At 46.8% G+C, this 15,413-nt stretch overlaps 1 non-coding gene across 1 annotated transcript; it reads left to right on the top strand.

Annotated features, from left to right (window-relative positions):
* Positions 1–14,913: 14,913 nt before the first annotated feature.
* On the top strand, positions 14,914–15,015 carry LOC127695625 (U6 spliceosomal RNA). Its single transcript, XR_007980010.1, has one exon. It is a non-coding gene; the product is annotated as a U6 spliceosomal RNA (small nuclear RNA).
* Positions 15,016–15,413: the final 398 nt, after the last annotated feature.

Below are 15,413 nucleotides of genomic sequence, written 5' to 3' on the forward strand. Positions count from 1 at the left end.
CCGTGGAAGCATTCTCACGATCTTCACAGCCAAACCCTGCTGGCTACTGGGATCCTTAGCTCCACTCCAGAGCTAAGGACACGGAGGTCCAGAGAGTTTAAGCAACCTGCCCTTTGCCCAGCCGCTGAAGGGCCAACACAGGCTCCGTCCTGAAGTCTTTGACTCCCACCACAGCTGGGCATGAAAGGCGCTTTCTAGTTCTATGATCACAAAAACGTCATCACAGGCCCTCGTCCAAGCTATGGCCCCTTATTAAGCTCCTCAGTCCCTGCGAAGGAATGCCAGCCGTTTTTATCTCACTGTCCACGCTTCTCCCAGCATCCCCTCTCCGCGCCCCCCAACACCCCCGCGCTCTCCCCCTCCGCAGTCTGGTGGTCTTCCTGAGGTGCCTGGTCTCTCTGCTCTTTGAGCTTTTGGCCCCTTGTGTAGTGGTCCCGTCTCCCAAAGGGACCCAACCCCCAGCTGTCCCTCAGGTCCTGCTGCTGGAGGCAGCGCGGGTGCCACGTCCTGCAGAGCCCTGGTGGCCTGCCAATGCAGCTGGCCCTCCCTCCCTGGTGGCGCAAGGCCTGGGTGTGTCCTGCCCAGCGGACCCTGCTCCAGAGCGGCATTGCAGAGGCAGTCCCTTCCCCCATCTCCTCCTGCCGCTTCTAATGCCACCTCAATGCTCCGCCTCCCCCAATTTTCAGGATGTTTCAGAGACTCTTCTGAGATCCCACTTCTGCCCACCTCCAACCAGGTTCTCCCGAAGGCCGGCCTCATGCGCTGCTGGCTGGCTGATACTGGGGAACAGGGGTGGGAGTGGGGTGGGTTTTTTTTTTTTTAAAGTAGGAGTAAAAGAGGGGACATGAGGCAAATACATTTTAATTAAATATAATTAAATATTTGTTTATAAATATTTTTAAATTTAAATATTAAATTTAAATCTAAAATACCTACTAACAAATATATAATTAATGGAAACTAATAACCATGGGCAGATGATGTTAGAAGCCCTGGAGAGGCTCCTGCGTCCTGTCTCTATGTCTTCTAGCATCTTGCCTAGTGGGTTTTGAATGCTCAGAGAATACTGGAGGACTGCCTAGCTTCTGGCCTCAGATCTCCATTTCAAATCCCAGCCTCCGCTTTTCTCTGGCAAGAGATCCTGGGCAAGTTTCTTCCCTTCTCTGTACTGCCCATGATTCTTTGGTTTATGAAAATGTGAAGTCCAATGGCAGAGAGTAGCTTCCCTGTCCTGCTGGGAATGGACCCTTCTCCCCTGGCTGCCCCAGTCAGCATCCTGAGCCCAAATCCCCCTCACCCCCTTCCTTCTCCCAGGGTCTTAAGTGCTCCTATGCTTCTGATTCAGACAAAGGAGTCTCTCAGATCTAAAGAGAGACTTGCTAGGTAGAGGCAGGAGGATCAGGAATTGAAAGTCATCTTTGGCTACACAGTTAGTTTGATGGCCTAGATGGGTCTCATGAGAGGCATGAGACTTTGTCAAAAACAAAAAACAAAAAACAAAACAAAACAAAACAAAACAAAACCCATCACCAACAAAACCAACCAAAATCAATCAATCAAACAAACAAATAAACAAACAAACTAGCAAATAAGGAGACCAGGAGATGGCTCTGTGCCTTTTCCAGGGGCATAAAAGGCCTTGGGCAGAGAAGAGAGCAGAAAAGGGTAGAATGCCCAGCCAGAGTTGCTGGCCAGGTTGTCTGGCCAATCAGTGAGACACAGTTTCAGTAAGAAATTCTGTTTTAAAAAAAAAAAGATAGAGGGTGATAGAGATTATCCAATGTAACTTCTGTGCATGCTCGTGCGCACGAGTGTGCATAGACACACACACACACACACACACACATCCACCTATGTTCCCACATGTACACACGCCACACCTACACGCACATGCGGACACACACAAAGCACAAACTCGCAGTCCAAGGGAAGGACTCTGTCTTTCACTACATCTCCCACACTAGCCAAAGATGCACTGGCTACAACCCATCCCAGAAATATCCCAGTCGAAAAGCCCTATCATGAGTTCTGGGCTTGCAGGGAGGAACGCTGTTTTCTAGTGTCACCAAATATCCTGGAGACCCCCGATCTCCTAGAGCCTTACTTTCCACTTCTGTACAGTGGGGATGGTCCCATCCAGCCTCCCTCCTACAGTTGTCCTTCAGTTCAGCTGCGTGGACTGGTGGCCCCAGGCTTTGTAATCCTAGACAGGATGGAGAAGTTCAAGGCCTGGCCATCACAGGGATGGGAGGGAAGAGTGGACCAGGTCTAGGTGTCTTTGCTCGGGCTATGCCAGGGTATAGTCATTGGGCTGTGGACCGGACAACGAGCTGTTCCAGGGTGGAATTGACTAGGTACAATCTTACAAGTAAACTTTGAGCAGGCCCTCGGGGGTTCTGCTTGCTGTGACCTGCCACCTGCTCTCTCCCTGTCTCCCACAGCACCTCAGGGCAGGAGGAGCAGGAACCCACACTGGCTCCTGATGCCCAGAGGCCCTGCCAAGTCTGGCTGTGGTTATAGTTCCCCTCCCTCTCACCCTCTGAACTCCAGCCCAGTGGAATTAGGCATTTCCTAATATTAGTCATGATTCCTTCAGCCGCCAGGGCCAACAGCCCGGCTCAAAGTGTCTTAAGCAGAAAATTAAGGATATTTGGGCTTATTTTGCCAGAAAGGCCAGTGCGCCAGGCTCCGAGGACTGGGAGGTTATCGTGAGGCGGTTTCTCCCTCTGTTGGATTTGCTTTTCTCCACAGCGATAGCTTTTGTCCACCCCGTTTGGCTTCAAGAGGGAGGTCCTTAGACAGCCTCCTTAGCCTATTTTCTGACAGCCTAACAATCCCCGGAGAAAAACAAAACCTCTTTCACAATCGTTTCAGAAGGGGGGGAACCCCAAAGATTGACCCACATTGATCTGACTTAAGTCCTGTGTCCCTCTCTTGACCAGGGACCTCAGCCAAGTAGATGAAGAACACTGGCTGATCTGGTCAGATGCCCACGTTTGCAGCGTGTGGACAGAGAATGGGGGAGGGCTGGTTCCCCCAATACAATCTGGATAGCTTTTGTGGAATCAAAAGGAATAAATGCTAAGTCGTCTAACACACTCCACCCTTTGGCTGCCAGAATATATACACGGACTTTCCCCATACACATCCCTTTACAAGCCCTCTCGTTGACATACTTTGACATTTGAAAAAAAAAAAAAAGTTCCCCTAATAGGGCCAAAGACTTTTCTCTTTTGCAGCAATTGCAATCGCTTGCAAGTGAACAGCTGCCCTGGTGTCTCAGTCCCCACACATACCTTAGTGTGCAGAGTTTAGACAACATGCTCCCAAGTCACCACAAAGCAGCTGGGGAAATCTAGCTACAGTGTTATAATTTATGTGCATTTTTCCATTTGTCATAATAATGTCCTTTGTAGCAGAGAGACCCAGTTGGTGGCCTCCCTCTTGTCCCTCCGTTTTTCCTTGGCATATGTGAACGTCCTCATTAAGGCTGTATTGTTGCCGGGCAGTGGTGGCACACGCCTTTAATCCCAGCACTTGGGAGGCAGAGGCGGGCATATTTCTGAGTTCGAGGCCAGTCTGTCTAGAGAGTGAGTTCCAGGATAGCCAAGGCTATACAGAGAAACCCTGTCTTGAAAAAAAAAAAAAAAAGGTATTGTTGTGATAAACATCGCGATCAAAACAAGTGTGGCAGGAAAGGCTTTATTTTGGGGTAACTGTCTGTGGTTGAGAGGAGTCAAGGCAGGAGCTCCAGCAGGAGCAGAGTCAGGAACCAGGCCCACTAGGCTAGCAGTGGTACCTCCCACTGTGCCCTGGCCCCTCCCACATCAGCCTGTAATCAAGAAAATGCTCCCACAGACAGGCTCAGGGGCTGGAGTGATGGAGGCAGTTCCCCATTTGAGGTTCCTTTTTTCCAGGTGCGTCAGTTTGCAAGCTGTCAGGCCGTGATTCTGCACAGTGTCTTTTAAGGTGAGTTTGTCTAACGTGTCCCAGCCAGAACCTCACAGAGCTGACACCGTGTTCTTCTCACTGACTTCTGACCTGTTACAGTCTCTGTTGACTGAGTTTGACTGAGGGAATGTGTCGGGTCTCTCCTTTCTCTACTGTAATTAAATGCATTTTGTGGGCAGGAATTTTGACACACTTGTCTCCATCTTTTCCTTCCTGCTTTAGCACCCATTAGCTTAGCACTTGTTGGCTGCTTTGACTGAAATGCTCTTTTCTTTATCAGATGATTGAACTGCCTTAACTATTCACTATAAAGCCTGGTGGTGGTGGTGGTGGTGGTGGTGGCAGCGGCGGCGGCATATGTCAGCGGGCAGTGGCATATGCTAATCCCAGCACTCGGGAGGCAGAGGCAAGCAGATCTTTGTGAGTTTGAGGCCAGCCTGGGGTCTTCAGGGCGAGTTCCAGGACAGCCAAGGCAACACAGAGAAATCGCGTCTCAAAAAAACCAAGCAAACAAAACCAGTGCATTAAAGAGTCGGGAAGGGCTTGTCGGCAACAGAAATTTCCATCTCACAGTTATATGGAGACTAAAAGTGCAGCATTACAGCCAGGCTCAAGCTCCGGCTCCGGCTCTGGCTCCGGCTCCGGCTCCGGCTCAGGCAGGCCTTCTGCCCTTGCCCAGCTCCAGCTTTTCATCGTGTCCTTGGAAGATCTAGAAGGAAGCACCCTGACAGGATGGCGTGGTAAAACTACTGATTTCATGGAGGCCAGGAAGCAGTTGGTGAAGCAGGAAAAGGCCACGATGGAGAGTCTTCCCTTCAAAGACAACAGAGCGCGGCGGCCGAGAGCACTGGCTGCTCTGCAGTACCCACGTGTATCTGTGTGAGTGCTTGAGTGTGAGCCTGCACACACTGCCTGCTGCCTGCGCAGAGGATGCTGGAGGATGTGGGACTCCGTGGAGACGGAGACGCAGGCTGTGGTGAGCCATGTGGGTTCTGGGACTTGAACCCAGGTCTTCTGCAGGAGCAGAAAGTGCGTCCCCCCTTCCATTTTTCCCTTTTGCTCTGCCCCCCTGCCCCTATCCCACCCCAGCTCACTCCAGCCCCCCTCCCCCACCTCGCCCCGGGCCCCGCAGCAAGTGCTTTTAACCCCGGAGCCATCCCTCCAGCCCCACTAAGTTCATTACTTATTCTGATGCTCAAGAGACCCGGGTGCTGCTGCCGAGAACCTTTTCAAGTTGGCTTCTGTGTCATATTTATGTGTTTCTGCTGACTGAAATAGACATGTTGAAGTCCTAACTGTACTCAATAAACTATTCTTCAAATAAACACAAGAAGCGTTGTCTTAGTGTTTTATTGCTGTGAAGAGACACCATGACCAAGGTAACTCTCGTAAAGGAAAACATTTAATTGGGGCTGGCTTCCAGTTTCAGACGTTCAGTCCACTATCATCATGGCGGAAAGCATGGCAGCATCTAGACAGACATAGTCCTGGAAGAGCGAGAGTTCCACATCTTGATCTCAAAGCAGCCAAGAGGAGACTCTCCTCACTGAGTGGAGCTTGAGCATAGGACCTCAAAGCCATCTCCCACAGTGATGCACTTTCTCCAACAAGGCCACACCCACTCCAGCAAGGCCACACCCACTCAAGCAAGGCCACACCCACTCAAGCAAGGCCACACCTCCTAATAGTGCCACTGCCCATGGGCACTGTTCCAACCACCACAGAGGTTATGGTTAAATGAAGCCATAAGGGTGGAGCTCTAATCCAATAGGACTGAAGACTTTATAAGAGGAAGAGACACCAGGGCAGGGCACACTCAGAGGATGGATAATGGGCAGACACAGGAGAAGACATTGGGGAGAGGGAGCAGAGAGACCAACTTTGTCAGCACCTTGACCCTGGCCTCTAGTACAGTGTGGGGAAAAATGTCTACCATTTCAGCTGCTCGGAGTGTGATGCTTCATTGCAGGAGCGCGGGCTGCCTGAGGTAGACTCATTATTCTTTGAGGAGTTCACTACTCTCTGGAACAAAATATTACTAGTTTATGAGGTACATTCTTTGCTTCCTGTCCCAAAGCCAATCAGTTACCCAGAGTTCTGGTTCTTTTTTGTTGGAAAAGGATGCCTGGAAGCTAAGAGAAGAATAAGGTCTCGTGGCTGTTGGATCACCCGTGTTGGGCTGGGGATCTCAGTGGTAGACTGCTTGCCTAGAATGAACCAGGTCCTGGGTTGGATCTCAGGCTCTTCTCCCAGGACAAAACAACAACAACAACAACAACAACAACAACAAAAGAAATGGTACTTCTCTTAACAGTCTTGGTGGGCAGAACTAGGTGATACCCACACCTATCCACAGACATTAGTATATGCTTTTCTTTGCATGCATCGAGAGCTGGGGCTTCACACAGTTCCAACACCAGTTTATTCTATGTCTCCCCTGTTTCCAACAGTGAGAGAGCTTAACATATCTGCTTATACAGTCACCTCCTCCACTTGCCACCTCCCTTTACTTCTGCAGCCACCACGTCCCCTATAGATGTCTACTTTTCTCTTCCAGGGCTCTCACGCCCCACACCCTGTCACCCTGACACATAAAATCCCCCCTAAGTCCACCTGTGGATGTGATCTTCCATGACACGCTGTCTCTGCAGGGACACCCTTTCCCGTGCCACTGATAAACTGCCTAGGTCATTGCTGCACACAGTACTTGCTCTCCCAGCAGCTGACACTTCCCCTTAGCCACTCTGTGGTGTTTGGGGCATCTTGTTCTGGATACTGTGGCCCACCATGAGTGCTACCGCAGTACCTATTCTGTTATAAAGGAAGGGAGAGGAAGAAAAGAGAAGACAAGGGCTCTTATTTCTGTTTTTAGTTATTATTTACCTGGGGGCAGCAAGGTTAGTTCGTGCCTTAGCATAAGAACAGGGGTCAGATAATCTTGCATGAGCTGGTTCTTTTCTTCTAGATCCCAGATAAGGGATTCAAGTTGTCAGGCTTGGCCAACTGTGATTTTGCCCTATGCTATCTTGCTGGATTTCCCATCCACCCCTCGTTCTTTCCCCATGATCTTGCTAAGTCGAACAGGCTGGCCTGGAACTCTAAAAGATCCTCCTGCCTCTTCCTCCCAAGTGCTGGAACAAGAGGTTGGTGCAACCATGCTGGAGGCAATATCTTTTGACTTCTAGGTTCCAGAGGCCTTCCGTACACTAAGCAAGCACTCTAATGTACATACTGAACTTTTCCTAAGCTGCTTCCAGGCCTTCACAACGCCCAGGATGGCTACGTGATAATTTGCACGAGGCCAATGTTCCTTGCTCTGAGTGTCTGATTGATCCATTGTCTGAGCTGTGTAGCATTTTATGGTCTCCCTTTCTCTTTCTTCTGGAGTAATAGGTACCTGGCCTTGTGGTGGACCATTTAGCTTCCTGTAATCACTGCTCTGTCAGTGCCTGTGGTTCAAAGACTGTCTCTGGATGATCAGACACACCAGAGACTCTTGTCAGGTTCTCCTTCAGAAACATCTTCTGAAGACGTGGAACCCACTAGCCCTGAGTTGAGGCTGCCCCTGCTCTCAAATGGAAACATCTCCTCTTCTCTTTCCATTGCCTACCTACCCTTCTCCCACCCCTCGAGTCCATGACAGCTCCTCTGGGCGTGGGTTCCTTGTTACCTGAAGCCTATATCTTTATTTGCTTTCTTGACCCAAGGAACTGAAATTGATATAATTTCTGAAAAAAATGTAAATATCTGAATGTCCCTGACCTTCCCTTACATTTTGTTGGTCATTTTACTGAGCATAGAATTCTAGGTAATAAAATTTTCTTCAGAATATATATACATATGTATATATATGCATATGGTTGTATATATATATATTTATATATATACACATACATACATACATAATATATTATATAGGGTGGTCTCATCTATGTAGTGCTGGCTGTCCTGGATCACTATGTGGACCAGGCTAGCCTCAGTAGTCCATCTGTCTCTGCCCCCAAGTGCTGCAATGAAAGGTGTGGCACCGTGCCCAGCATCCTTCAGAAGTCCTACTTCAGGTCCCAGTGTGCTTCTCTGTTGCTGTGATTAGTCCTGTGAATGAGAGTGACTCAGGGAGGAAAGGGCTCAATTCAGTTTACAGCTCCCAGGTCACAGTCCAGCACTGAGCGACATCAGGGCAGAAACTCATGTCAGGAGCCTGGAGGCGGGAACTGAAGCAGAGACCAGAGGGCAGTGCTCTTACTGGCTGCTCGCCGTGGTTTGCTCAGCTAGCTAGCGTCCTCCTCTTCCTCCTCCCCTTCCTCCTCTTCCTCCTCCTCTTCCTCCTCCTCCCTCCTCCTCTTCCTCCTCCTCTTCTTCCTCCTCTCCTTCCTGTTCTTCCCTTTTCCTCCTCTTCCTCCTCCTTACTCTTCATCTTCTTCCCTTTCTCCTCCTTCCTCTTCTCTTCTTCCTCCTCTTCTTCCCCTCCCCCTCCTCCTCTTCCTCTTGCTCACCCCTCCTCCTCTTCCTCTTCTTCCTCTCTCCTCTTCCTCTTCTTCCATTTCTCATCCTTCTTTCCCCTTTCTCTTCTTCCCTTCCTTCTTCCTCCTCCTTCTCTTCCTCCTCTTCTTTCTCTTCTTCCTCTTCCTCCTTCTCCTCCTCTTCCCACTTGTTTTAGTTTTTTGAGACAGGGTTTCTTCTGTGTAGTCCTGGCAGTGTTGGAACTCACTCTGTAGACCAGGCTGGCCTTGAACCCACAGACATCCACCTGCCTCTGCCTCTGGAGTGCTGGGATTAAAGGCACAGGTCAGCACCACCTGTCTCAGCTAGCTTCCTTATACAACCCAGGACCAACTCCCCTCCTAGACCATCCGTGGGACGGTGGTCCTGAGTTGTATAGGATGTCTAGCTAAGTAGGCCACCTGAGTGTGGTGGCACACGCCTTCAAGCCCAGCACTCAGGAGGCAGAGGTTGGTGGATCTCCGGCCAGTTGAGGTTATGTAGTGAGATCCAATCTGAAAATAAACCAAGCCAACCCCTTTCTCGAAGTGCTGGGGATCACAGTCAGGGTGCTGGACACACTAGGCAAAAGGTCAGCTGCCCACTTACATCCCAGCCCTGTTTCTGTTTCTTCTTAAAGATAGGTCTCACCATGCAGCTCAGGCTGTCTTAGAGCTTAGAGTCTTCCTGAGTGCCGGGGCTGCACCCGCATGCCGCCACACCTGGCCTCTTTTTGGCCTTTTACATTTCCTTAGACGTTTTATGGTCTGTTTGTCAGGTCCCACCAAAAGGGAAAAAAATCACCTTGGAGGTTTGTTTGTGTTTTTAAAAGATTACTGAATTCACCCACTTTAATAAGTGTGTAATCCAGTGGGTTTTGTTACATTCACAGAGCTGAACAACCGACACCACAGTAGATTTAGAACATTTAACACGATCCAGAGGAACCCCCAGGTCCATTAGCCATCCGTGCCCTTTCTGCCCCATTCAGTCTAAAACTAATTCTATTCAATCTTCACAGATAAGCTTATTTTGAACACTTCCATTTAAATGGGATTGTCAGTTAGATCCAGCAGGTAAAGATACTCCCACTATGCATGATATCTGAGTTCAAATCCTGGGACCTACTTGGTAATAGTAGGAGAAACAACTTCAAGTTGTTTGTTTTCAAGTTGTATGTCTTTGGACCTCCACATAGGCACACACACAACCCTCCCCCAATAGATAAGAAATCGTAACCTTCTTTCTCCCTCCCTCCCTTCCTTTCTTCCTTCCTTTCTTCCTTTTCTTTCTCTCTTCCCTTCTTCCTTCCTAGTCCTTCCTTCCTCTCTCTCTCTCTCTCTCTCTCTCTCTCTCTCTTTCTTTCTTTCTTTCTTTCTTTCTTTCTTTCTTTCTTTCTTTCTTTCTTTCTTAACAGGGTTTCTCTGTGTAGCCCTGACTGTCCTGGAACTTGCTCTGTGGACCAGGCTGGCCTCCAACTCAAGAGATCCTCCTGCCTCTGCCTCCTGAGTGCTGGAATGAAAGGAGAGCACCATTTTGCCTGGCATTGCTGGCTTATTTAGAGCTATCCTTGGCTACATGTACCCTGGCTTTCATATTGGACATAACATTGTAGCATGTTTGAGGAGTTCATTTGCGCGTACTTAGGTTTCATAAAATCTAACAGTATTTAAACATTTATGATGAATGATATTTTTGACTGGACTACACTTCTCTATTCATTAGATGTTTCTCCATTTTGACTTTTATGAATAATGATGCTGTGAACATTTGTGTACAATTTTGTTTGGTTTTTTTTTTTTTGTTTGTTTTTTTTTATTTTATTTCTTGGTTTTCTGGCAAGGTTCCTTGTGGTCCAGGCTGGCCTTGAACTTCTGATCCTCCTGTCTTCACCTCCTGAGGGCTGTTTTTACAGGCACATGGATATATTTTAGTGCAGACATAAGATTAGTATTGTTGGGCTACTTTGTGACCTGATGTTTTGGGTTTTGTTTTGTTTTCTAAAAAGATTTTACATCATAGATTCCACCAGCAGTGAGGGTTTTTTGTTTTGTTTTGTTTTTGTTTTTTGTTTTTTTCTTGAATCAACAAATCAGTTGGGAGAAAGAACTGACTGCTTTGCAGTGTGGCTATTACTGATTAACAAACATAGTTCATCTGTGTAACTTATTTTGTTTTAGACAGGTCTCATGGGGAGCTCTGGCTGGATTTGAACTTGCTGTGTGAAGCAGTCTGGTATCTTCATCTGACTCTGCCTCTGAATGCTGAGATGAAGGCCATGAACAGGGGCTGGAGTGATGGCTCAGTGATTAAGAGCACTGTTGCCCTTACAGAGTGTGATGGCTTGTATATGTTTGGCCTGGGGAGTGGCACTATTAGAAGGTGTGGCCCTGTTTGAGTAGGTGTGGTCTTGTTGGAGTGGGCATGGCACTGTGGGCGTGAGCTTTAAGACCCTCATCCTAGCTGCCTGGAAGCGAGTATTCTGCTAGCAGTCTTCAGAGGAAGGTATAGAACTCTCAGCTCCTCCTGCACCATGCCTGCCTGGATGCTGCCATGGTCCTTGATGATAACGGACCGAACCTCTGAATGTATAAGCCAGCCCCAATTAAATGTTGTCCTTTATAAGACTTGCCTTGGTCATGGAGTCTGTTCACAGCAGTACAGCTCTAACTAAGACATAGAGGATTCAGGTTCAATTCCCAGCATTTAAATGGTAGCTCACAATCATTTCTCACTCCATTTCCAGGGAATTCAATGTTGACTTCTGAGAACACCAGGCACACTACTGGTGTGCAAGCATACATACAGGCAAAATATTCACATAAAAAGAAGCCAAGTGACTCATGCCTTTCTTTAATCCCAGCCCATCAGAGGCAGAGGCAGACAGATCTCTGTGAGTTAGAGACCAGCCTAGTCTACAGAGTCAGTTCCAGGACAGCCAGGGCTACAAAGAGAAGTCCTGTTGTTCCAGGGTTGTGGGTGGGGATAGAAGAAGACAAAAAGGATAGGGTTGGTGGTTTAATTCCAGCACTTGAATCCTAGCATACCTTTAATACCAACAGGTAGAAGCTGGGCGGTGGTGGCGTACACTTCTGGGAGGCAGTGGCGTACACTTCTGGGAGGCAGAGGCAGGTGAATTTCTGAGTTCGAGGCCAGCCTGGTCTACAGAGTGAGTTCCAGGACAGCCAGGGCTACACAAAGAAACCCTGTCTCAGAAAACACCAAATCCAAAAAACAAAAACAAAAAAAAACCCAAACCAAACAAACAAAAAACTCAGCAAATACCAGCAGGTAGAGGTAGGCAGATCTCTGAGTTCAAGGCTAGCCTGATCTACAAATAAAGTTCAAGGATCTTCAGGGGCTCCACAGAGAAACTGTCTCAAAAATAAAGGAAAAACAAACCAACAAATAAACAAAAGGAAAGGAATATTTAAGGGAAAAACAAAACAAAGCAAAATCAAACAAAACCAGAGAGAGAGAGAGAGAGAGAGAGAGAGAGAGAGAGAGAGAGAGAGAGAGAGAGCGGTAAGTCACCATGTCCTGCTTGACTTCAAAACAAGACTTCCGGCAGGCAGTGGTGGCTTCTGCCTTTCATCCCAGCACTTAGAAGGCAGAGGCAGGCCCATCCGTAGGAGCTTGAGGCTACCCTGGCCTACAGACTGAGAAATCCAGTCAAACAAAACAAAACAAAACAAAACAAAACAAAACAAAACAAAACAAAACAAAACAAAACAGTAATGCAAAGGGCTCACTGCAAAATGCTACAAACTACAATTCCATTAATTTTTTATTTTAATTGCTGATTGGCAGTGTCCTCTGCCTTTAATCCCAGTGCTTGGGAGTCTCACATAGATCCTCCTGCCTCTGCCTCTGGAGTGCTGGAATTAAAAGCATGTTCCACCATGCCCACTGAGGAACCTGTCTTAAAAAGAAAGAGAGAAAGAAAGGAAGGAAGGAAGGAAGGGAGGGAGGGGGGAGGGAGGGAGGGAGGGAGGGAGAGAGAGAGAGACAGAGAAAGAGAGAGAGAGAGAGAAGAGGAAAATGGCTATTTTTCTTAAATTTGTTTGCTTGCTTTATTGCTTTCAAGACAGGGTTTCTCTGTGTAGCCCTTCCTGTCCTGGAACTCACTCTGTAGACCAGGCTGGCCTTGACTCACAGATATCCACCTGCCTCTGTCTTCCAAGTGCTGGGATTAAAGGAATGGACTACCTCCTTCTGGCTTAAAATTTTTTTTTAGATTTTTTTTTTTAATGTATATGTGTTTTGTCTGAAAGTGTGTATGCACATCATATGCATGCCTAGTGTTCTTGGAGTTCAGAAGAGGCCATCAGATCCCTTGAAACTGGAGTTACAGATGGTTGTAAGGCACTATGCAGGTGCTAGGAGTTGAACTTGGGTTCTCTGCTAAAGTAAGAGCTGCTCTAAACCACTGAGCCCCTTCTCCAGTTCCGAACATCCATCTTCTGACCGCAGCTGCCAGTTTATACAAACATGGCTAGGTTTTGTACATTGACCTTGTTTCTAGTAACACTGCTAAATATATCAATCCAAGGGATACATCTGTACTTAAGGAAAATACAGTCCTGCCTGTAGCATCATGACATCAGCAGGCTTATGCCACCCCTCCCCCACTCCTTTCCATCCCAGGGGGACCTTCTGAATATCTGTGAGCAGAGGTGATGATGGTGGCGGTCCTCAAGGTGCTCCAGTCGCAGGGGATGCCTAAAATACTGTGTACCACTAAGCGTAAAGTTTGCTGTGGCTTTTATTCATTACCGACCTGGGGACTTCCTCCGATGCCTGCTAACAACTTCAGTCACAGAGAGATGTTGAACTTTTATCAAGTGTCTTTTTAGATATCCAAGTAGGACTTTATACTTTTATGCCTTTCATGTGGTCTGTTACATAACTGGCTTTCAAAGTTGAAGCTAACCTGGCATTCCTGAAGTGGGTTCAGATTGGTCCTGATACATAATCATTTTTCTATTATAGTCCTGCATTTATTTTGCTGTTATTTTGTTTGGGAGTTTTATGTTGCCACTGTCCTTTCTCACAGTGTCCTGTTTTAGTTCTAATATCAGGGTTAGGCTGCCCTCATCCAAGAAGCTGGGAAATGTCCTCGCCCCGCCTATTCTGTTCTATTTGGGTAAACTCACACTAGTTAATGTTTGGAAGAATTCAGCAGTCACGCCATCTGGACTTGAAATTTTTCTTGTGGGAAGGTTTTCAAATTAAGGACATACTTTCTCTAATAAAGTACTATGTATTGGTTTCTGTATTATTTAATAGGCTATGTTTGTTTGTTTATTTGTTTATTAAGTTTAGCATTTCATCAAACATTTCTAACTTATTGCCTGGGTGGGCTAACTCATACCTTTAATCCCAGCACTTGGGAGGCAGGAGCGGGTATTCCAGCTCCAGGTCAGCCTGATCTACACAGCAGTTCCAGATAAGCCAGGGCTACATAGAGAGATACTGCCAAAACAAACAACAAACAGAAACTTTCTAATTTATTGACATAAAACCATTACTATGCTATTTTATTTCATTTTATTTTATTTCTTAAAGACTTATTTATTTATTATATGTAAGTACACTGTAGCTGTCTTCAGTGGATGGTTGTGAGCCACTATGTGGGTGCTGGGATTTGAACTCATGACCATTGGAAGAGCAGTCGGTGCTCTTACTGGCTAAGACATCTCTCCAGCCCCCATTACTCTGCTTTAAATGTCTGTAGTGATGAGTTTCTTTACATTTCTGGTGTTTGTAGCTGATGTCCTCTTTCTTGCTGATTTATTTCATTCTTGTTCATTAAACTTATTTCCATCACTATTTATTGAATGTTTTTAGTCTTTATTCATTTCTAATATATGCAATTTCAGCCCAAACTTCTCACCAAGGACCATTTTAGTTACGCTTCACAATTTTTGACATATTTCAGTGTGAGTTGTTGAAAATGTTCCTTATTTCTTTCTGAGGGGTGAGAGGGGTGATTTAGAAATGTTTTGCTTGGCTATACATGGTAGCACATGCTCTTAATCCCAGTACTGGGAGGCAGAGAATGGATGGATGGGCTTCTGTTGGTTTGGGGACAACTTGGTCCACATAGTAAGTTCTGAGCTAGCCAGGGATCTATAATGAAAGAAAGAAAAAAGAAAGATAAAAACGAAGGACAAGAAATGTTTTGCTTAATTAATGTTGGAAATAGAGATTTTTAAAATAGAGATTTTCAAGTCATTTTGATGTTACAACTCCTGACCTCCTTTTATGACCCTTGGAGAATCATGCTCTATAATTTCTCTCCCTTGATACTTCCTGAGGCTCGCTTTCTGGTTCACAAAAGAATTTCATGCACATACATGTGTGCACATGCACACATACACACAGGTAGAAAATATCAGATTGGCTCACAGCCCGTATGTGCTCACTAAGTTTTGCCTTCTCATTCTGCCAGCAACTTGTGGTAATACAGTTCAATGAGTGCTTGCTTCGGCAGCACATAAACTAAAATTGGAACGAAACAGAGACAATTAGCACAGCCCCTGTGCAAGGATGACATGCAAATTTGTGAAGTGTTTTTTTGAACTGTGCACGGGGTCCCCAATGGAGGAGCTAGAGAAAGGACCCAAGGGGCTGAAGGGGTTTGCAGTGCCATAGGAGGAACAATATGAGTCACCCAGCACTCCCAGAGCTCCCAGGGACAAAACCATTAACCAGAGAGTACACATGGAGTTAACCATGGCTCCAGACCCATAGGCAGCAGAGGATGGCCTTGTTGGACATCAAAGGGAAGAGAGGCCCTGGTCCTGGAAAGGCTCGATGCAGCAGTGTAGAGGAATACCAGGACAGGAAAGCGGGAGAGGGTTGATTGGGGAACAGGGGAGGGGAGATGGCTTATGGTATTTTTTTTCGTGTGTGTGGGGGAACCAGGAAAGGTAAAATCATTTGAAATGTAAATAAAGAATATATCTAATAAAAAA

Source organism: Apodemus sylvaticus, chromosome 10 (assembly GCF_947179515.1).
Source record: "Apodemus sylvaticus chromosome 10, mApoSyl1.1, whole genome shotgun sequence".
NCBI lineage: Eukaryota > Metazoa > Chordata > Mammalia > Rodentia > Muridae > Apodemus > Apodemus sylvaticus.